Raw genomic sequence first — 22,582 nt, forward strand, 5'->3', positions numbered from 1 at the left:
ATGAAGTAAGCAGTCTTTAAAAACCGAGTTTTCGGTTATGACGCACGACCTAGTGCACCATAGCAAACTGTTTTACACGCTACATTCAGCAATTCGCGCTACTACCGTGGTCGGGTGTCTTGGTGGATTGTATATAGAAAAGCAGCCAAAACCGCACAGAGCAATGAAAAGTCTACGTGAGTCACAGGTGCATCTGGACTGTGCAAAGACGACAACGACTCAAGTGACGAGTTGGAGGTGGGCACATGAGCGATGGCGGTCCGCCAGTTTTCAGTCACGAACGATTGTGTGTTGGTTCGTTCCGTGCATTGTTACAATGTTGCTTTTCTTGCTGATTTCTTACATTACCGATTTTTCAAATGTTAATTTTCTCCCTGTGCTTAAAAATCATTACAAAAAACGGCCTGATTATGCGGCGTATGGTACACCGCGGGTTGGCTAGTTGTGGATATTAATGAGAGGTGCATTTAAGACCGAAGCCAGGAAGCACTTGTTTCCACAAAGTATTGTGAAAGTCTGGAACAAACTACCGAGTTACGGAGTAGAAGCAGAAATCTTGAGAGCCTTTAAGAAGGATCTGGTTGAGAAACTGGAACAGCTTAGCAATTGGCAACACAAATGAGTCTGATGGAGTGAATGGTGTGCCCTGCTTTGTCTAATTTCTTACGTTTTATGTTCAAGGTGGGGGTTCCAAGAAAAGTCAGTGAGGAAACGGAGAGCATTTCACAGATGGATGTCGTAGGGCAGCAGCCAGTGATCCTGATTGTTAAAGGAAAGCATTAGTGTGGCCATTAAAGCCTTTTTTTATATGTTCTGTGATATAGATTTCTTCTACTTCTTTCAGCTGCTCACATTAGGCGTCGCCACAGCAGATCATCATCTTCCATATCTTCCTGTCCTCGTCATCTTGTTCTGTCACAGTCATCACCTGCATGTCCCCTCTCACCACATATTTAAACCTACTCTTAGGCCTTCCTCTTCTCCTCATCCCTGGCAGCTCTATCCTTAGTACCCTTCTCCCAGTATACCCAGCATCTCTCCTCTGCACATGTCCAAACCGACACAATCTCGCCTCCCTGACTCCCAACTGTCCAACCTGAGTTGACCCTCCCTTGTATGATTTTTACTTCCTTAATTTTTCAATGTATTATTTCAGCCGTTCACCACCCCTTCTATCATAATTTGTCCCCCTGCTCCTTCTTGGACAGCATAGAAGATGCTAGAATGTGTTTTAGCTTTGGTGAACACACGGTGGGAATCGGTCCTAGAGAGGTCAGCAGTATGCTACTGGGCACATAACTGCTTGTTCCTTTTGAAATATAACATACTTTATTTTATTTAGTTTGCTTGCTGTATTATGGTAAAAATTAACAGTATAATTTAATGTAATAGAAGGGTGCTATTCTGTGTTAGAAATGCCAGGTCAAAGTCTGCAGATTTTACTGCATCCTTTTGCTGTTTCTGGATAATTGAGGGCGTTAACCCAAAAAAAATATAAAAAGAATAATGAGGTGAATCATCTTGCTGGCAGAGAATGTGCTGTGCGATGGAGTCATTTTGGTGGGTGGGACTTAACTTTTTAAACCTTTGTTTGTGCATTTTAATGCCTGGCTATTGTGGTGACGTCCGTCAGAGCCTGTTCCACACGCTGATTTCAGTTCACTAAATTCTGGCAGCAAGTAACATCCTTTTTTTTTTTTTTTTTTTTAAAACCTGAAATATCACTGGGTGAAAGTGATAGGACACGACCATAGAATAGAGAAAAGACATGAAATGTATTAGCCAGCTGAATGAGCATCGGAACGAGAGCATCTGTGTGGAGGTGGATAAATTGGGAGCCACTTATGTTCATTTTTCTTAACTTGAGGATCACAAATACCCCCGAGCCCACCCAAGAGTCGAAAGTTGGGCACTTGGTCACGGTGGGTAACTTGAGAGACTGCATTTCACTTGAGTCACTCATTTGGGCTGTGAGAAGAAGCCAGAACCCCCAGATAGTTATTTATTAGGACACGAGGAGCTTCTTTGAAGAAGAGAGGGGGCCATTCAGCTCAACATAGGTCACCAGTGCTATCCACCTAATTCCTCCAAAGTGACATCAAGTTTGGTTTTTGAGGGTCCCTAAAGTGCTACTGTCTACAGCACTATGTGGTTCTCTCTGTGATGAAAAACCTCCGAATATTTGTGTGAATTGTGCCCTCAACACGTTTTTGACCGTGCCCCTGTATTCTTGTGTAACTCATTTTAAAGTAACTGCTTGGATCCACTTCATAATTTTAAACGGTTCAATCACGTTGCCTATTAATCTCCATTTGGTTAAACTGCAAAGGTTCAACTCCTTTAATCTTTCCTCATAGCTCACACCTCTTAGGCTTGAGTCAGCAGGGCCGTTCTCCTCTGGATTTCCCTAGTCCTGCCGTGTCTTGTTTTGTAGTATAGAGACCTCGGCTACACACAGCATATTGTATATCTGCAATGGCCCACAGGAAGTCAAAAAGAAAGCCACCACCTTAAAAGATGATGACCAGCAATCTGGACACCCCTTCTGTACTCATGAGGAGCCGTTCTACGTCAAAATGGAATGATCAAGAAACACTGGGACTTCTCTTCTGGAGTGTATGATAGAAGGATTCCAGGCACCCTTAACTTATCCCTTGGAGCCTGGTGGATGTGTTCAGAGTGTGGCCAGGTCTTGAAATTAAAAATAAAGTGCCAAACAGGTTTGTCTCGTTTAATTTAACGAAAAGTTCAACCAAAAAGAAACACCTCGGGGCCATCTAGGAATCTTGGCCTTGGGCAGTGGTCTCCCCTCGACTTTCTCGTATACTCGGATATACAACAACAACAACATCATTTATTTATATAGCACATTTTCATACAAAAACTAGCTCAAAGTGCTTGATATCATCCATCATATGGGGATGGATATTTGAGGAGTAAACCGCAAGATGATTATATTTGTATATTGTGTGCATTAAAGAACATCAACAACAAATCAAATTAATAGTATATTGAACAATTATTTATAAAAGTAAAGGTGCATCAATTGGACTGTGCAGCTGCATGAATAAAAGGTAAAGTATCACTTCTGGATGGCGGGAATAGCCCAAAAGTTGATAGAAATCTACGTTTTGTACCTAATACTTGTATGCAACATATGATTGACCTAAGTGAAAGCGTACTCAAGTTATCATGTTTACGTGCGGACAGACATAATTTCAAAAATGGTATTTTTGGACTCGGGGAGGTCTAAAACATTGAGATCCATCAAAATCTCGAAATCTAATTTTTGGACGATTCCAATACTTTCCCTATACAATGGTACCTTTTGGTCACGACCGTAATTCATTCCAAAACTCTGGTCGTGGACCGAACGTAATTTTCCCCAATTTATTTTATGTAAATGCAATGAATCCATTCCAGACCATACGAACTGTATGTAAATATATATATTTTTAAGCGCCTAAATAGTTAATTATACCATAGAATGCACAATGTAATAGTAATGTAAAAACATTGAACAACAGAGAAAACTAACATTGTAAGAGTTTGCGCTACAGCCTTACGAACCGCTCGCTGTAAACACTTTTTTTATGAGTTTTAACTCTTTGAGGGCTGAATATTTTTTCCAAAAAACATACTTTTCTGAAAAGCAATGACGTCACACAGACATCAACATAAAACATCTATTGCTGCATGCTGTGGCTGCCAGTTTGCCAAGAATGTGCGGCAGGCTTGCTGCCAGGCTGTCTTTGCGTGGCTGGGGCAGCAGCAGCAGCTGTCACTGTCGCAGTACATGGCAATCTGGGTTCTACTTCATGCCATTGTTAAGTGGCAGTCCACCCTGGCGAACAGTGTCATAGGCGTGTCAGCTACTTGAACCTGATCAGCACCACCAATCAGCTGAAGCCAGAACCTCACAATAGTCTTCGATCGCTTGTATCAACATCAGAGTCTGACAGGCAAAACGTCATCCCCGGAGTGTTCTACTTTACAAATCCACTTGGATCTCTCGCCAGGTGTCAGGGCCAATTTTACAGTTATTTGTTCCTTGCTACTCAGGGGGAGTGCAGGAAATCTCAGGTCAATACTAACGAAGCTGACTTTCTTTCTAACAACAAGACTCCAACTAAAACATAATAGTTGGTTTTGTCACAGTTAACAGTCGATTACTATCGGCAACTCCTCTTTTTCACAAATGTCGACATCAGCCCTGAAACAGTTAAGTACGGGGACAAAAAATGAAATTCCACTTCTCTTGCAAAGCGTTTCAAACCATCCTCTACTGGCTTTAAATTCCTCACCTTCGCCACTTGAAGGAGGATTTTTTTTCAGCAAATCACCATGAATCTTCCTGGCTTTCTCACAGATGATCACCTCGCTTACGCTATCCCCTGCAAGGTGCTTCTCGTTCAACAGTTTTTCCACCTCTTCCAGCACTTGAGGCCTCTGCTTGGTTAACATCATAACTCCTTTTGCAACATCAGCTGCTTTGTTAGGCCCTGTATACACAAACAAAAGAAAATGGGGAAACGGAGAATGGGAAATAATTGGCGCATAGCGAAACTGGCCACCAGTGTTTTTGTTCGCCACCAGAGCGTGTGGTCATGAACAGATGCAAAATTTTGGCAGACTTTTTGATCGTAACAAGATTTGTACGTGTTCGGAAATGTTCGCGACCAGAGGTTCTGCTGTACTTTGTATACAAGAAAGTAAAAAAAAAAGCTCGGCTTTAGCTGCAGGTTCAGGGTCTCGTCGGTTGGGAGCTCTATCCGTTGGGTTCCTCATGCCAAAATGATGCCTCCTTCTGGCAAGCCAGGGTAACTTATAGGTGGGGAATCGGAAGGCGTGGGGCTAAGTACCCTCACTGGATGGTTTCTTGCAGCTGAAGGGAGATAAAGAGAAGCCAGTGTTAGTGACCGCGCCCCCTCTCGTCCGTGCGGATTGTGCCCATACCTCGATTGAGCCCATGATGAGGTCCTCTGATGCTCAATTAATTGGACAGATGCCACCCAGTAGACCACTGAGTGTTTGGTGGGTGCTTTTTATGTCGATGGGGAGCTTGTGTGTACCATGTCTGAGAATTGGGAAGGGGCCCCACCGGCCCCTACTAACTATTCCCTGGTGTTGAATTTTTAAGTTTTCAACTGTATTATCTTGATTATGAGTATAATAAAGGATATGATTGGGGAAAAAAAAATGTACACACAGCACTGCAGGTGAGGCGTCACTAGTGTGTTACACAGTTAACTACAGAAATATTGGCAACCCCTCGTGACAGGATGTCTGCATTCCTGCACTGAAATTCAAGTCCTGCTTTACTGCTCAAGCAGAGGGGGTGCCAGCTTTCTAGTTCTGGTAGACTCCAGGGGCAGTCTGACCCCCAAAAGTCATGCGACAGAAAGACAATTTCAGACGGGGATTAATAAAGCACATCAAATCGGAAATCATCATCCGATTCAGTTAGAAACAGAGCTGGTTAATAAGTTTCATTATGTGACCAGCAGGCCACCTTGTAAGTAGCCTTCCCTGGGTAGAGTTTTGGTGGGCGAGATGTGGTTGTGTGCCCTCGTTCACCCGGTGCTGAGCAGTCACAGCTTCGCAAGCAGCGTCTCGACCAGTTCCTTTCGTGCTGAACAAGAGCTTTTGTTTTCGCATGAATGACTTAGTGGAAAGTCTAAAGGTTAATAAAGTCAGCCTTCGCCACTGCAGATGATGGAGAATCAAAGTTAATAATTAGTACTCCTTGTTTCTTTCTCTGCAGAAACTTCTGCTCAGTGCCCTCTTTTATACTTGTCGGTTTTGTTTTTGGGTAAGAGAGGGGAACAAAATATTGTTGACTTTTTAATCTAGGATAACATCACATTCTCAAGCCTGCTTAACCCAGGTTACTATTCAGGCAGCACTGAAAAAAGACCTGGATGAGGTGATGGTCCATTGCAGCACACTCGCGTGCGGACAGTTGTGGCCAAACGTTTTCAGAATGACACACACATGAATTTTCACAAAGTTTGCTGCCTCCGTTTTTATGATGGCAAATTGTATCGACTCCAGAATGTTCTGAAGAGCGATCAGATGAATTGCAAAGTCCCTCTTTGCCATGAAAATGAAACCAAAAAAAAACCATTTCCACTGCAGGTCAGCCCTGCCACAAAAGGACCTGCTGACGTCATTTCAGTTATCCTCTCGTTAACACAGGTGAGAGTGTCGATGAGGACAAGGCTGGAGATCACTCTGTCATGCTGATTGCGTTAGAGTAGAGGGGTTCAATTGTTGTGGCTTCAGGACGCCCAAGAGAGTCCCGCAAGCGCCAGGACCGTCTCCTAAAGTTGATTCAGCTGCGGGCACCATCCGGGTAGAGTTTGCTCAGGAATGGTAGCAGGCAGGTGTGAGTGAGGTGAAGACTTCTGGAGGATGGCCTGGTGGGTGTCAAGAAGGGCAGTAAAGAAGCCAAGAAAACCATCAGGGACAGATTGGCATTCTGGGATTGGACTGCTGGGGTCAAGTCATTTTCTCTGATGAATCCTCTTTCTGATTGTTTGGGGCATCCGGAAAAGAAAAGAAAAGAAAAGAGAAGGTGAACGCCGCTACCATCGGTCCTGTGTCATGCCAACAGTAAAGCATCCTGAGAGCATGTGTTTGATTTTTGGCCTTGAGTAATCTTCCATACATGCAAGCAGCTGTAGAGACGAAGACGATATAATTTGTTACGATTGTCAGGGCAAGAGTCTCGGCCACAGCAGTAATGTGAGTGAGTTCACGTCTTCCAATGAGTTTTCTTGGTTCTTCAGCTCTGCACAGTGCGCCGGGCTTCTTCGGGTGATTCAAAAGGCAGGATGAGTTTCTACAAGAAAGGGTTATGATGCTAACTCACGAAAGTACAAAAGGTAAGCAGCAACAAGGCCCCTTTTATCATCGTATTTGAATATTATTTAGACTAGGGGCTGCGCCCCCTGCTCGCTTTGCTCGCCCACCCGCAGGTTTGGTTAACTGGATATACAATTTAATGAGAGTTATTTTCATGGCAAGTGTTACATATGCATTATTTTCACTTTTACTTTAAACTTCAGTAAAACAATAGTTGGAATTAACTTTTCATCAAAATCGCATTGAATTTTGATTCCGTATTTGGACTTGCATCGTGACAACGCAACGTGTAACTGCCCGTGAGTGAATTTTTAGTTTCTTTATCTCTAATAAATTACCCGACTTTTTCAAATGTTTGTCCCTGCTCTTTCTTCCTTCGATTAGTCGTTGACGTGCCCAGAACGTATAAAATTACGTCCTGATAAAAGAGCGCAGGAAGTGTGTCTGACAAACGCATTCACACAACTGAGAGGTTAGATAGATAGATAGATACTTTATTAATCCCAAGGGGAAATTCACATAATCCAGCAGCAGTATACTGATACAAAGAAACAATATTAAATTAAATAGTAATAAAAATGAAAAGAATTAAAATAAAATTAATGTTCGCATTTACTCCCCCGGGTGGAATTGAAGAGTCGCATAGTGTGGGGGAGGAACGATCTCCTCAGTCTGTCAGTGGAGCAGGACGGTGACAAAAGTCTGTCACTGAAGCTACTCCTCTGTCTGGAGATGACACTGTTAAGTGGATGCAGTGGATTCTTCATGATTGACAGGAGTTTGCTTAATGCCCGTCACTCTGCCACAGATGTTAAACTGTCCAACTTTAATCCTACAATGGAGCCTGCCTTCTTAACAAGTTTGTCCAGGCGTGAGGCGTCTTTCATCTTTATGCTGCCACCCCAGCACACCACCGTGTAGAAGAGGGCACTCGCCACAACCGTCTGGTAGAACATCTGCAGCATCTTACTGCAGATGTTGAAGGATGCCAACCTTCTCAGAAAGTATATTCTGCTCTGAGCTTTCTTACATAGAGCATCAGTATTGGCAGTCCAGTCCAAGATGACCGTGCTCTCATTTGAAAATGGTTGTAAGTATGGCGTGACTTGAAAGAGTCTCATGTTAAAGGTCTCCGTCTCGCGGGACTTCATTCCAAAAAGTCTCTCAAAACGTCACGTCCCAAGATTTTTTTATTATAATGGAGAGAAATTTTCCCAGTGATGGTAGAATGCCATATACTTCTATTGTTCTCACTCTAATCAGAAATTCTGGTAATTTCTAGACTTATGGCTATAATCACATCCTGTTTCCTGGTTTCTCCTTTCAAAAGGGTCCTTATACTGCAGTTCATACAGTGGCAGCTGAATGAGTTCCCCCACTCAATGTCCCGACTCCTGTAGGCCCTCTGCACGTGGCACCCCTCCATACATCAAGTACCGCCTGTTGTTAATGGTAACTAGTTTGTCAGATGCAGACAGTTATCAGCTCTCATTTTTAATGGTAGACTAACGGTCGCCGTTTTAACTTCCAGCGTGACAATTACGTGATCTGCTGGTCTTAGTGAAGACATTCCAACTTTTGTCCTGAAGATCACAATCCCAACTTAATCCTCAATGTAGGACTGAAGCAACGATTAGTCGGCTCCTTCTCTCTTTGGTGTCCCCCTACTGTGTGGTAGTTGGCTTGCTGAGCGGCGACACAAGCCAAGCTAATCCCTGTAACCTTAAAAAAACATTCCTACTTCTGCCCTGAAGATCACAATCCCAATTTAATCCCCAGTATAGGAACTGCAGCAAGGATGAGTCGGCTTCTCCTCTCTTGAGTGTCCCCTACTCTGCGGTAGTTGGCCTGAAGAGCGGTGACACAAGCCAAGCTAACCCCTGTTACCGTAAAGCAAAACGTCCTCTCAGTTTAATTTTTACCTACCGTTTTAACCTTTTTAAATAAATTAAGGAACTTCACTAAACTGCTTGGTTCCCATGATTCTGCATCAAGCCAGCCATTCAAAAGGTGAGAATGACTTGGATTCTCTTCAGATTCTTTTTTTTTTTTTTAAACTTCTGCTTTGTTAGACAATCCATAATGTGGAAGAGAAAGCAAAAGTGTTGCTACGGTGTATAAGTGAGTCACCAGTGGGTATAAATAAAACTCACAGTGTGCCACTTTGTGCCAGCTGCCTTTCACCACACCTTTATTAAACAAGTTGTCACTCAGTTGGCTGTCCTAACGCTGTAAGAATGCTCTCCCAGACTCCCAGGGTGGCTCGCCCACTGGGGGACACTTACTGCCAGCTGGCTGCGTCTTTGAATAGGAGACAGGAGAGGCCTACTTACTGCGGTGATTCATTGTTTATGTTCAGGCGATCTTTGTACTCCTGGCTGTTGCTTCCATTGGTTTGATTGGTTTTCATTTTCTTGAACTGCCAGGTGCCGGTTCAGCCATTAGCTTTGTGATTTCTGCTGGCTGTAAGAGACTGCTTAATTATAAACGGGTGAAGTGGCATTACAATCCTCTGATACCAGAGCTGGAGTGTCTCCCTGCTGCACATCCCGTTTCACTTGCCACCATACTAAGTTTCGAGAATGACACGAATATTAATTTTCACAAAGTTTGCTGCCTCAGCTTTTATAATGGCAATTTGAATATACTCCAGAATGTTCTGATGAGCGAACAACAACAACATTTATTTATATAGCACAATTTTATACAAAAAAAATGTAGCTCAAAGTGCTTTACAAAATGAAGAATAGAAAAATAGAAGACACAATAAAAAATAAACATAAGTCAACATTAATTAACATAGAATAAGTAAGGTCCGATGGCCAGGGTGGACAGAAAAAACAAACAAAAAAAAAAACTCCAGAGGCTGGAGAAAAAAAAAATAAAATCTGTAGGGATTCCAGACCAAGAGACCACCCAGTCCCCTCTGGGCAAAAGATGAATTGCAGTTAATTGCAAAATCCCTATTTGCCATGAAAATGAACTTCAGCCCAAAAAACCACTGCATGTCAGCCCTGCCACAAAAGAACCTGCTGACGTCATTTCAGTGATCCTTTTCTTAACACGGCAGAGAGTGTCGACGAGGACAAGGCTGCAGATCACTCTGTCGTGATGACTGAGTTAGAATACAGAGGTGAAGAAGGCTTCAGGGCGCTCAAGAAAGTCCAGCAAGCGCCAGCAGCGTCTCCTAAAATTGATTTGCGGCACCACCAGGGCAGAGCTTGCTCAGAAATGGCAGCAGGCAAGTAGGATTAAGGTGAAGACTTGTGGAGGATGGCCTGGTGGGTGTCAAGAAGGGCAGCAAAGAAGCCAAAAAAAAACATCGGGGACAGACTGATATTCTGCAAAAGTTACAGGGATTGGACTGCTGGGGTCAAGTCATTTTCTCTGATGAATCCCATTTCCGATTGTTTGGGGCATCCGGGAAAAAGAAAAGGTGAGCGGTGCTACCATCAGTCCTGTGTCAGGCCAACAGTAAATCATCCATGTCAGCCAAGGCAGTGGGCTCACTCACAATTTAGCCTAAGAACACAGCCATGAATAAAGAATGGGACCAAAACATCCTTTGAGGTCAACTTCTGCCAACCATCCAACAACAGTTTGGTGACCAACATGATGGAGCACTGGGGCATAAGGCAAAAGTGAGAACTAAGTGGCGGCTCAGGGAACAAAGTTGAAATTTTGGGTCCATGGCAAGGAGACTCCCCAGACCTTAATCCCCATTGAGAACTTGTGGTCAATCCTCAAGAGGCAGGTGGACAAACAAGAACCCACCATTTCTGACAAACTCCCAAGCGTTGATTCTGCAAGAATGGGCTGCTGTCATCAGTCAGGATTGGGCCCAGAAGTTGATTGCCAGCCTGCCAAGGTGAATTGCAGAGGTCTTGAGAAAGAAAGAAGGGCCAACACTGCAAATATTGACTCTGTACAAAAACTGAATGTAATTGTCAATAAAAGCCTTTGGAACTTATGAACTGTTTGTAATTCTACCACAGAAACATCTGAGAAAAAGATTTAAAAACACTGAAGCAGCAAAATTTGAGAAAAAACAATACTTGGGTCATTCTCAAAACTTTTGACCACGACCTTAACCCACCATATGGCCAAAGGTTTGTGGGTGCCTAACCATTACTTCTATTGTTAGACATCCACCCCCTTTCAAAACCATGGCCATTATTTCCTCCCATAACTACCTGCACTCTTCTTTCCATAGGATTGTGCAGTGTGTCTGAGCTAATTTGTGCCTAATCAGCCAAAATTGCATTTGTGAGGTCAGGTGCTGATGTTGGGCCAGAAGACCTTGCTTACAATATGTATGAGGGGATACACAAAAATAACCAGAATTACAAAAAAAAAAAAATTTTAATAATTTTACTTACTAAAACCTTAGTCTCCTTCAAAGCACTCTCTCCATATGAATGAATGCATTTGTCCCAACTGTTTTCCCACTGGTGGAAACATTTTTGGAATTGCTGAAGAGGAACATTTTTCCAAGGCCTGCAGTGATTTTTCTTTGACTTTCTCTATGGTACAAAAACGCTTTCCTTTTGAGTTCTTTTTTTTTTCATATGCAGGAACAAGAAAAAGTCACACGGAGCAAAAAACAGGCGCGTACGGAAGGTGGCAAGAACTCCAAGACACACAAGTCAATTTGGAAATCTCTTCAATAGTCCGACGACGATCTTCGTAAATTCCATTGCGAGCTTTTTCAAGATTTTTGTCATACCTAATTGTGGAAGGTCGGCCAGATTCTTGGTTGGTCTTGAAGGGACATTTCCCCTTGTTTGAAACGCGAAAAACCACTCGTAGACCCGTGTTTTACTTAAAGCTTCCTGTTTAAAAGCAGTTTCAAGCATCAATACAGTTTTAGCAGCTGTTTTCCCCCCAAGAGAAAACCAAATTTAACACAGACTCGCTGTTCTTTATGATCACCCATCACAAAAATTGCAGAACACATTTAATATCCGACACGGAATGGCGTACGAACAAGTAACGCCACATGGCAGAGTGCCACAGAATACCGTAAGTAAGCTACACCTAGCGGCGAAATTCACAACTAAGTCGAGCTCGCGCGCCAGGTACAGATTCCAGTTATTTTTGGGTACCCCCTTCTATAAGGTTGATAAGTTGGGAGCATGTGCTGATGGCTCCTTGCCGCACCCACCATACGGCAAACAACCTGGATTGGGACACATTAGCACCACACTGAAACAGTGTGAGGTTTTTTATGGTGGCTGGTGTGCCAATCCTGCCACCAAAACTGTATAAGAACATCCAAAATTTGACAAATGACAGGAGACCATTCAGTCCATCAATCCTGTTCGTTTAGCTACTAGCTAAGCTCTCCCGATATCTCACTGAAATTGTTCTTGAAGGTTGTCAGGGTTTCTGCTTCGACTCCATGTTACGGTAGTTTGTTCCAGAGTCCCACAACTCTCTAAGAAGTGCTTCCTGGCTTCAGTTTTAAATGCCCTTCTCCTTAATTTCCACTGATTTATCGTTGAGTACAGGATTTACCCTACCCACTAGAATTACCAGAGCCTACGAAAAAACTCGTAGATCCGTCCCACCTTAAATTGCTTTGCACCTTTCCATCAGCGTCTTTTGTCCTTTAAATGTGTTGAGTAAGCAGCAAGCAGCCATACATACATTTACACTGGCTGTTACAGACTGAAAGCAAATGTATGTTTTTATTCTAAAATAGTAAGAACAAGAGCAGTTCACTTCTCAAAACGGACTTGTCCAGGATCAAACCTGTGAAGTTTTGATTACCAGTCAACAGTTGATACCATTGCGCCACCAAAGCGGTCGTAGTAAATGCGTGTCAATGTCGCACCCTAACGCGGGTTCTTTTTCTGCAGTTATATTTTTGAATAGAAGCGCACTTGTTCTGTTAGATTTGTACCTTTTGTGAAAGTGTTTATTTGATATTTGGAAATCAGGCTTAACACATTATACACTTCATGTCTACATTTTGTCAATTATTACTAAAACATGAAAACGTTTCTGTTTTAACGATGTGTTTACTGTACATAGATTGTTGTAGACACGGAACACGCATGAAATGCATGTGTTTCAAATAATGATATAGTATTTATTAAAGGTGTGATTTTTGCTTGACTTCTCACTCTATACAACTCCAAGCAACTGACACGCAGGTAAACAGACTTCAGCTGAGAAAACTGTGCGCCGGTGGGGGATGTGATAGCAGGCTGCTTATCAACACATTTAAAGGACAAAAGACGCTGATGGAGAGGTGCGAAGCGATTTAAGGTGGGACAGATCTACGAGTTTTTTCATAGGCTCTGGTAATTCAAGTGTTAAGCCAAAAGAATGTTGATGGATGTACATTATCAGTGTCTTTGTGGATTTTAAGTACCCTCCTCATCTGCTCGAGACTAAACAGATTTAATTCTTCCGAGTCTGTCAGAGAAGGACATGTCCTTAAGTCCTGAGATGGACTTGGCTACTCTGCCGTGCACAACATCGGGTGCTGCTATGTCTGCATTCCAATTTATCTTTGGCTGAGGATCTGCGCTGGTATCGGGAAGGTTACCTGTTCAAATCCTGTTACTGCCACATGGGATCTTACTCCATTGGGGTCCTTCAGTAAGCCCTTTAACCTGAAAGTTGCTCTAGGAGTGCTGTGCAATGGCTAACGCTGCCCTCTGACCAAAGCCAAGGTCATCCAGTCAGGGATTAATAAATAAATAAATAAATCACAAAATCCCAGTGTTCAGTGAGGTTGAGGTCAGGGTTCTCGGCAGTTCCTCTATGTGTTTATGCAGAGGGGCACAGTCACGCTGAAACACAAAAGGGCCATCGCAAACTGGCACCACAAAGTTGGAAGTGCACAATTGTCTAAAATGTCTTTGTCTCCTGTAGCATTAACAGGACCCTTCACTGGAACCAAGGGGTCCCGAGTCCAAACCCTGCTATTATCCCTCCTCCACCAAACTTGACAGAAAGCACTGTGCACTCTGGACGATATCGATCTCCTGGCAGCTGCTTACCCCGGATGTATTTATCACAGTGCCAGTTAGTGAAGCGGAATTCATCACTCCACATTTCCTCTGTTCTTGATGCTTTACACCTCTCCAGCTGATGTTTGGCAACTGGCATTGTGATTTTAGGCTTGTGTGTAGCTGCTCCGCATTGGAAGCCCATGTCCTGAAACTCTCGGTGCACAATTTGGAGCTCTGTTGTAAGTGATGCCACAGTGGAAGGGCCATCGTTACGTGCTTCAGCCCTGCTCTGTGAGTTTCTGTGGCCTACCACTTTGTGGCTGAGTCGTTGTTACCCCATCGATGTTTTCACTTCACCATAATGGCACTTACAGCTGACTGGGCCATATCCAGCAAAGCAGAACTTTCACATAATGTCTTATGGCAAAGGTTGCAACCTGTGTCAGTGCCATGTATAGAGTTCAGTTTGGCCCATTCAACTGGCAGTTTTTGTCAATGGAGATTGCATGGCGATACGTTTGATTTATACACACCTGTTAACAATAAAACTCCTGAACTGAATAAGGTGACTGGGTGGTCCACCTACCTTTGGCCTTGTAATGTATTTACAGTAGGTAGGGGACAAAAGTATGATGGGTTAGAAAATAGCTAAATGCAAGAGCGGGCAGCAGACACTGTCATGCAGAGTTGAGTGTGATTATGCTGAGCGACTCTTGTGTTATGACTTGACCGCGACAACTGTCCCCGATTCTAGTGGTCCGAGTGCTGAAGCCGATGTGCGGCTTGCCAGAATGGAGCAGTTAGAATTTCGTTCAGTTTATTAGGCGAGTACACGTTTGAGTTGTGTGATTTGTAAAATTCTTGGGTCAATCGATCATCACCGTAAGCATCGCCGATTGACAAGATCTCCTGGGGTGGGGTATCACTACACTGTAAAAAGATAATATTACATTTATGGTAAAGTACTGGCAGCTGGGCTGTCAGAATTTTGCCGTAATAAATAAGGTGACAATATTTTTAGGTCTGTAGTATAACTTTGTAGTAAATAGTTTTTTCTTTACAACACATTCCAACAGAAGGGAATGTTTAACCATAACCAGAAATCCATGCACTGTAATAAATATGCCAATCAATAAACCCTTAGAAAGTATTGTCAGGGTTAAACCCCAGTACGCAGTTTGCATCAGTAAAATAAAAACCGCCAATAGCAAACATGTCCCATTTAATTATACACATTGAAAACAATTCAGTGTTTAAGTAAGTTACAGCACATTGTCTGGTGGAGAAGTAAAGTTTGCTTTTGTGGTGTATGGTGCCCTGCAGGTGTGCCAGCTTATCGAATACAACCCACCATAAATCAGCTTCCATAACCTTAAAAAAACCTTCAGCCCGCAGGAAGAAATAAGTCGGCTAACTCCAAGTTTTCTCCCCTCCTGTTCAAAGGTATGCGGTTCACCAGGAAAAATATGGTAAATGGGGACGTGTCCGTATGCAAATATCATAACTTCGGTGTTACTGACGCAGCGCTTTACCGTTTTACAGTTGTTTACCATCGCTATTTAACAGTTTCGCACTGTAAACTTAACAGATTTTTTCAGTGTAATTGTAATGCATCAGTAAACGTTATGCAGCATATTTTGAGAGGTAGAAAAATATCGATTTTACAGAACTTGGCTATAAAAAAATAATGAAATGTATTGTTTAAGATATACAGGTAATTTTCAGTAGAACATAAGGTAACTTTCCACTTTTTTCAGTAAAGGTATTTCACTTTCACCATTTACAGTATTTTTTTACTGTTAAATTTACTGACATTTTTTACAGTGTATTTTAGACTGATTAATCCACCATTGCTTTTTTGCCCCTTCTGTAATTTTCCGTTTGGTCGCCCGTTTGTCCTCATTGTTAATAGCCTTGCACTGTAACCTGGTACTAAAATTCTTCATTTAATGCAGTGCTTCTCAATTATTTTCTGTCATGCCCCCCCAAGGAAGAAGAAAACATCTCGAGCGACTATAAATAGTATCATTTGTCTATAAAATTGTTATAAGTACACCTCTGCATAACACTGTATCCTTATTAACGTATAAGAGAATAAAAAAAGAAAGAAATATGGACCAATTTACAACAAAGAATAGCTTTATTAAATGTAACAGAAAAGATTTAAAGTGCATTCTAAATTCAAAAAAAACTTAAAAGAAAAATAAAATCACTTATTTGATGTCAGAGGGGGGGGAAGTCTAGCTAAAGTTAGAAAATGGTATGAACCTTAACAAAGCTGATCATGTCAGTTCTCAATGTCGTCTCCACCCTTCTCAAGGCACTTGTGCCACCTGCCTGGCAGTGCCTGGATTCCAGCAGAATAAAAGGTTTTGTCTTGTCTTTGCAAACCACTTGTGCGACCCCGAGTTATTGTATTTTGCTTCAAGACAATGCCTGCCTGCCCACATACAACTAATAACACCAAGGCTTGTCTGGAGAAACTGAAGTTTTGAGGTATTGCCACATCCTCCTTACTCACCAGATTTGGCACCGTGGGATTTCCACCTTTTTTGGACCACTAAAAAAAACATCAGGGTGGTTGTTGATTCAAGACAGATAACGACGTGAAGAAAGAGGTGCACAAGTGGTGGCGAGGACAAGACAGAACCTTTTATTCTGCTGGCGTCCGGGCACTGCCAGGCAGGTGGCACAAGTGCATTGAGAAGGGTGGAGACGACATTGAGAAATGACATTCCATTTTCTAACTTTAGCTTGGCTCCCCCTCGTACAAACGCACAGATGGACTCATTGGTGACTAATAAATCAACACTAACCAATGTGGCAGTCCATTGGCTTCAAAGCAAATGTGAGCGGTGAGCTAAACGATTTAGCCAAAGTTCTTTGTCAGGTTGTTGTAAAAGATTCATTACAAATGACGAACTTGCATACTTGTTTGAGCGTACATCATCTAGTGTAGGGGTCTCCAGCTCCGATCCTGGAGCACTACCGTGGCTGCAGGTTTTCTTTCCAGCCATTTTCTTAATGAGTGACCAGTTTTTGCTGCCACTCCGTTGCCTTCATTTGTGCAGGTCTGTCGTGACCCAAACTACACGCCATCTCTGCAGCTTCTTTCCTATAATTATTCAGATCCTAAATAAACTTGCATAAGGTTATTCCTGTTTTTGCAACATATAACTGGTAACTGCGCTGTATCTATTCATAAATACTTCATACTTACTCAACTTGTCAGCCATTATCCAACCTGCTATATCCTAACTACAGGGTCACGGAGGTATGCTGGAGCCAATCCCAGCCAGCACAGGGTGCAAGGCAGGAACAAATCCTCGGGCAGGGCGCACACACACACACACGGGACAATTTAGAATCACCAATACACCTAACCTGCATGTCTTTGGACTGTGGGAGGAAACCCACGCAGACACGGGAAGAACATGCAAACTCCACGCATAGAGGACCAGGTCTCCTTACTTTGAGGCAGCAGTGCTACCACTGTGCCACCGTGCCGCCCTACTCAACTTGTAATCTTTGATATTTATATTATTTTGTATAGTTTTTCGATTTCAGTTAAGTATTGACGTTTGTAAATGTTGTGTTCAAAAAATTTGTATTTGTCTAGTGGTCTGCACAGTGTCAGGTTAATGGTGGGCTGTAATTGTGTTCTCTTGAGTTGGTGATGTCTTCTAACCCACGTTTTGCACCAAACCAAAGTCAATTCTGGTACGTTTCACACACTAGCAGTAAAATGATTCGGATTTGCATTTATTGGATTTGCTATTTTAAGACGCAGACCCCTTAACAAGCAGCCAGATAATAACAAGATGCAAAACGAGCCAAGATAGGAACGGCTAACCCGTGTCCGTCACACAGGATGTGAAAATAAAAAAGGTGAGTGCCGCAGAAATGTTAAACTGCTTTGGTCCAAAAAAAACATTTTTAACTGTGTTCTTAGAACCAAAAAAAGAAAATCAACCGTTTTGGAAATGTTAAGTCTGTTGCAAACTGGCACGTTACATTTTCACTCCTTTGCCATACTTTCCTTATATGTGTGGGTTGCTGAGATGTTTTCCAACATGGCTATTTGTCAATCAAAACTACATTTACATTTATTAATTCAGCAGAAACTTTTATCCAAAGCCACTTACAAATGAGGTCAACGTGGCCGAGTCAACATCACAAAATAAGTGTTGCAGAACATGTTTGCAAGGTTACTGCTCGTGGTGGTCTACTTGCCAGTGGACCTCGTCATGTATTCCCCCTCAGTTTGGCTCCCTGAAGCAGAAACTCTAGAACAGGGGTGTCAAACTCCAGTCCTGGAGGGCCGCAGTGGATGCAGGTTTTCATTCTAACCATCTTCTTAATTAGTGACCAGTTTTTGATGCTAATTAACTCCTTTAGCTTGACTCAGGCCCCTTAATTGTTTTTTCCTTAATTAGCAGCCAGATAGTAATGAGACATAAAACAAGCAGGACATGACCAGCTCACCTGTACCCATCAAACAAAATCTGAAAATAAAGATGAAGGTCTCAGAAAAGGTTGATCCCTCAGGTTACCAAAACATTTTAGGAGTTCTTAGAAAAAAAAAAACAGAATATCAAACAGTTTTGGAAATGGCAGAAAGAGAGCAGCAACAAGCCATGGAATTGAATAACGGGTTTAATTAACAGCAAGAATCAGCTTCTCATTAAGGAACTGGTTGGAGTTTGAAAGCCCAATTTAGCTGGTCATCTGTTGGCTCGTTTCATGTCTCATTTCTGTTTGACTGCCATTTAATACTTAAGACTTAATCCTTAAAAACAGAGCTATTAAAATAGAGGGAAAAGTTAATTAGCAGTGAAAACTGGACACTGATTAGAAAAAGGGTTAGAACGAAAACCTGCACCCACTGCGGCCCTCCAGGCCTGGAGTTTGACACCCGTGCTCTAGAAGCTGGTGGTGTTCCAAGCTGGAGTTTGGTTTCTCACAACTAGATGTGGGTCCTTTGGTTAGAAAGCAAATGTTGTTTTTTGGTCCTGTGATGTAAATTTCTTGTTTTCTCATGCAGCCCTCATTGCTCCTGGTTGCATTTTTTTTTTTGCTCCTTTGCCTACCTGCCTGCAGTTCGTTTCCTTGCTGTCTTCTTGTGTCCTACAGTCCATTTTTCCTTTCTTGCCTCCCACATTTCAATGCGTTGTGTGTTTGCCGCTAGTTACGCTGACATGAAGGCAGGGCTGTGGAGTCGGAGACAATTTTGGGTACCTGGAGTCGGAGTCGGCAAAAAGTTAACCAACTCCGACTCCTACTAAATTTAAATGGGAATTAAAAAAGTAAGTTGAAATGTCCCAATTCACAAACAGTCATAATGAACTACTTCTCTGCTGTAAGAATAAAGCCCAATGCATGCAGTGCATAATGTTACCACAAAACGAACATGTCAAGTAACCATGAAGCATGCTTTTCATTGACTGTATGCGTCACTATATGGGATGTAATGCACAGGTAAGGTGCGGCACCGCTTTCCATTGTGTCGTGTTCCACTGTTACAGGGAACTGTGAACCTAGCCTAAAGCCCCCATACATTTACAGATGCACTGCCGATTTTTCGGCCGTTCAACGAGTCATCACGCGTCAGACGCCTGAAAAATCATCTGGTGTGTTCTCGGCTCCGTCGGCTCCCCTTCGCTATGCGTTAGTAATGGGTGCCGAAGGAGCCGAGAACACAGATCTCCCTACCGGTCTCCAGCAGAGGCTCGTTCTGCTGATCAGCTGGCCGGTGAGTGACACAATGCACTAAACTTCCGGCTGGCTGACAGAGGAGACGGCCACTGCAGCAGACCGAGGCATCACATTACTTTGGATGGGGGCGGTGGTCGAGATTTTCGGCAAGCTGGATCTGCCCGTCCATGTGGACACCCGCAATCTGCGGCCGCCAATCAATTGTGTTTGTCTTTAATCTGGCATTATAGTCGAGTGTTGGCTTCCTAGCCAGTAGTTCTGTGGTGAAATGACATGTATGTTGCCTTCCTTTCCTTCAATGGATGTAGAAAATACAGTAGCATAGTATATACATACAGAGGAGTCGGAAGATTTAGAAACGTCGGAGTCGGAGCATTTATCTACCGACTCCACAGCCCTGCATGAAGGTGCCACCACTGTTCCTGTGTGACTTGATGGCTTTTTGGCTCTTTGTCTTGTTAACTCCTCCTGAGTTGGCTGAGGTGTGACAGCTGTGATCAGACAGTGATCGTGTCAGGTGTGTGTGTGTGTGTGTCTCTCACTCCCTCTCCCTTTCTCTCACTCCTTTATCTCTCTTTTGTGTTCTCTTTCTTTCTACCTATTGACTTTTCACTTCTGCTTCTTTTCCTTTTCGTTATAAACAGACATGGGGGGCTGTTGGGACTCGGATTACTCTCTCAAAACAGTAAATACCTCAGCAGGGATCTGGGTGCCAGCATTTTAAACTTTGCCCTCCTTTCTCGTGACTGCGCCTCCGCTGAAATCTCCACAGTACACTTGGCTTTCAGTGCCCATGAAACCTATTCACCCGCTTGGAAATGCTCATGTTTTCTTGTTGTAGAACAATGAATCACACTGGGTTGTGTTTTTTTTTTTTTTTTAAACATTGATCAACAGAAAAAGACTCTTTAATGTCAGAGCGAAAACAGATTGATTGCCAAGAGGTTTAATTCAATTACAAATATAAAATAACTAATGGCATTGGTTTTCACGGGCGGCACAGTGGCGCAGTGGGTAGCACTGATGCCTCACAGTTAGGAGACTCGGGTTCACTTCCCGGGTCCTCCCTGCATGGAGTTTGCATGTTCTCCCCGTGTCTGTGTGGGTTTCCTCCCACAGTCCAAAGACATGCAGGTTAGGTGGATTGGTGATTCTAAATTGTCCCTAGTGTGTTTTTGGTGTGTGTGTTTGCCCTGCGGTGGGTTGGCCCGGGGTTTGTTCCTGCCTTGCGCCCTGTGTTGGCTGGGATTGGCTCCAGCAGACCCCCCGTGACCCTGTAGTTAGGATATAGCGTGTTGGATAATGGATGGATGGATAAGTGTTCACCTCCTTCAGTATAACACACACAAGTCCTCAATAGGGCACCGCATTGATTTCAAGAAGTCACAGAATTAGTTCAATGGAGACCCCCTGTCTGGGGTTTCACTTGATTGCAGTCCAGACAGTCTTCATACGCCATTAAGAAGGCTAACAGAATGTCAGGTTATATAGCGCCTTGATGTGTGGAGTGCAAGTCCAAGAAGGTTGCAGTATGTTGATGCTTTATAACGCACTGGTGAGGCCTCATCTGGAGTTTACAAAAAGAAAAAGTCCAGAGAAGAGGAAAGATTAACACTAGAATCCCTGAAGCCTACAAAAAAACTTGTAATCCTCGGCCACCTTAAATTGATTCGCATCTCCTCATCAGTGTCTTTTGTTTTGCAAATGTGTTGATCAGCACAAGCAGCCTGCTGTCCCATCTCCCCCACTGACACAGCTGAAGTTCTCCCAGTCTCTTTATCGTGGTGTGAGGTGCCTGGAGTTGTAGAGGGTAAAAAATATATCGTAATTTGGAATATATACCTTTCCTATGTGTTCCATGTCTAAAAGATCTGTGTAAGTGCAGGATGACTTGAAATGCAAGGCAAGAAAGGCTGAACACATACCTAAAACAAACTTTTTCCAGGTTACACAAATAATGACGTGAAGTGTATAATATGTGAAGACTTTGGTCCAAATATCAAATAAACACATGTGCTTTTATTCAAGGATATAACCAAAGAAAAATCTTTAAATTTATATGTGGCTGTCAATGAGTTACAAACCCTAGCTCAAATGTCAATCGACAGAAAATTGATATGTATGCCTGGATGGTGCGGAGGTAAGAACTGCTGCCTTATAACCCAAAGGTTCCAGGTTAGAGTCCCAAGCGTGTTGCGTTTTGAGTTGTGAGCTTCTGTCATTATTACTATAAGATAATAACCTTCTAAAACTTTGTCTTTTGATTGACTTAGGAAGAGATGTAGCAGAGCCAATCAAGAGTTTCTTTCAGTTTCCAATTGCTTTTGGATTGTGTAGGACACCACTGGACTCACTGATACTTTGACTATTTATTTATTTATGTATTTATACAGTTTCTTTAAACGAAAGGGTAATAATGCTCGGTCTCATTTCCTTTATTAATTTTCATTTTCTTGCCATTATCACTGGAAGCGGGTCTAGTAACACAATTTGTTCCAGCTCTGCTTTAAGACAGACGGAAGGTTTTTAAGTAATCAACAGAAGTTGGGACGCCTGTTCAAATTGTTTGCTTCAACTTGCAAGGCTTCATTTACTTTAATTGCTGCAGAACATCTGTAAGTTGTAACCTATTAGTTCTTCCCTGAAGAAGGCCCATTTGTAATATTCTGATGTTTCCTTTTTTGCTTTCAGGTTTTGCTAACCTAAACTTTAAATGTAAACCTCTGGCCGTTTATTGCTTACCTTTTCACCATTTTAGGTTGTTCATTGCATTTCAGCTGATTAAATTGGAAGCAGACCTGAGGTGTTTTAAACCTTTCGACCAGTAGTGTATACACACTGTTTATTCTATTATATTATATTTGCTCTTTCAGAAGCACTCCAGCTCATGGGTGGTTACTATCCCTGATTCGGCTGGTGCTATGGGTCCTGTGCTGTGTACTAGAAGGAAGGAGTGGAAAAAAAAGCTGTGGAGGATTGCTTGAGGTCTTTTACTTATGGTGTTGTTTATGTCCTGAAGAGAAGGCAGCTGGGTG

At 42.7% G+C, this 22,582-nt stretch overlaps 1 protein-coding gene across 2 annotated transcripts in view; it reads left to right on the plus strand.

Annotated features, from left to right (window-relative positions):
* The window catches only part of rab5c (RAB5C, member RAS oncogene family), a 77,689-nt gene that overhangs the window by 31,064 nt on the left and 24,043 nt on the right, over positions 1 to 22,582 (plus strand). The window lies entirely within an intron of this gene.

This window comes from Polypterus senegalus, chromosome 17, assembly GCF_016835505.1.
Source record: "Polypterus senegalus isolate Bchr_013 chromosome 17, ASM1683550v1, whole genome shotgun sequence".
Lineage (NCBI taxonomy): Eukaryota > Metazoa > Chordata > Cladistia > Polypteriformes > Polypteridae > Polypterus > Polypterus senegalus.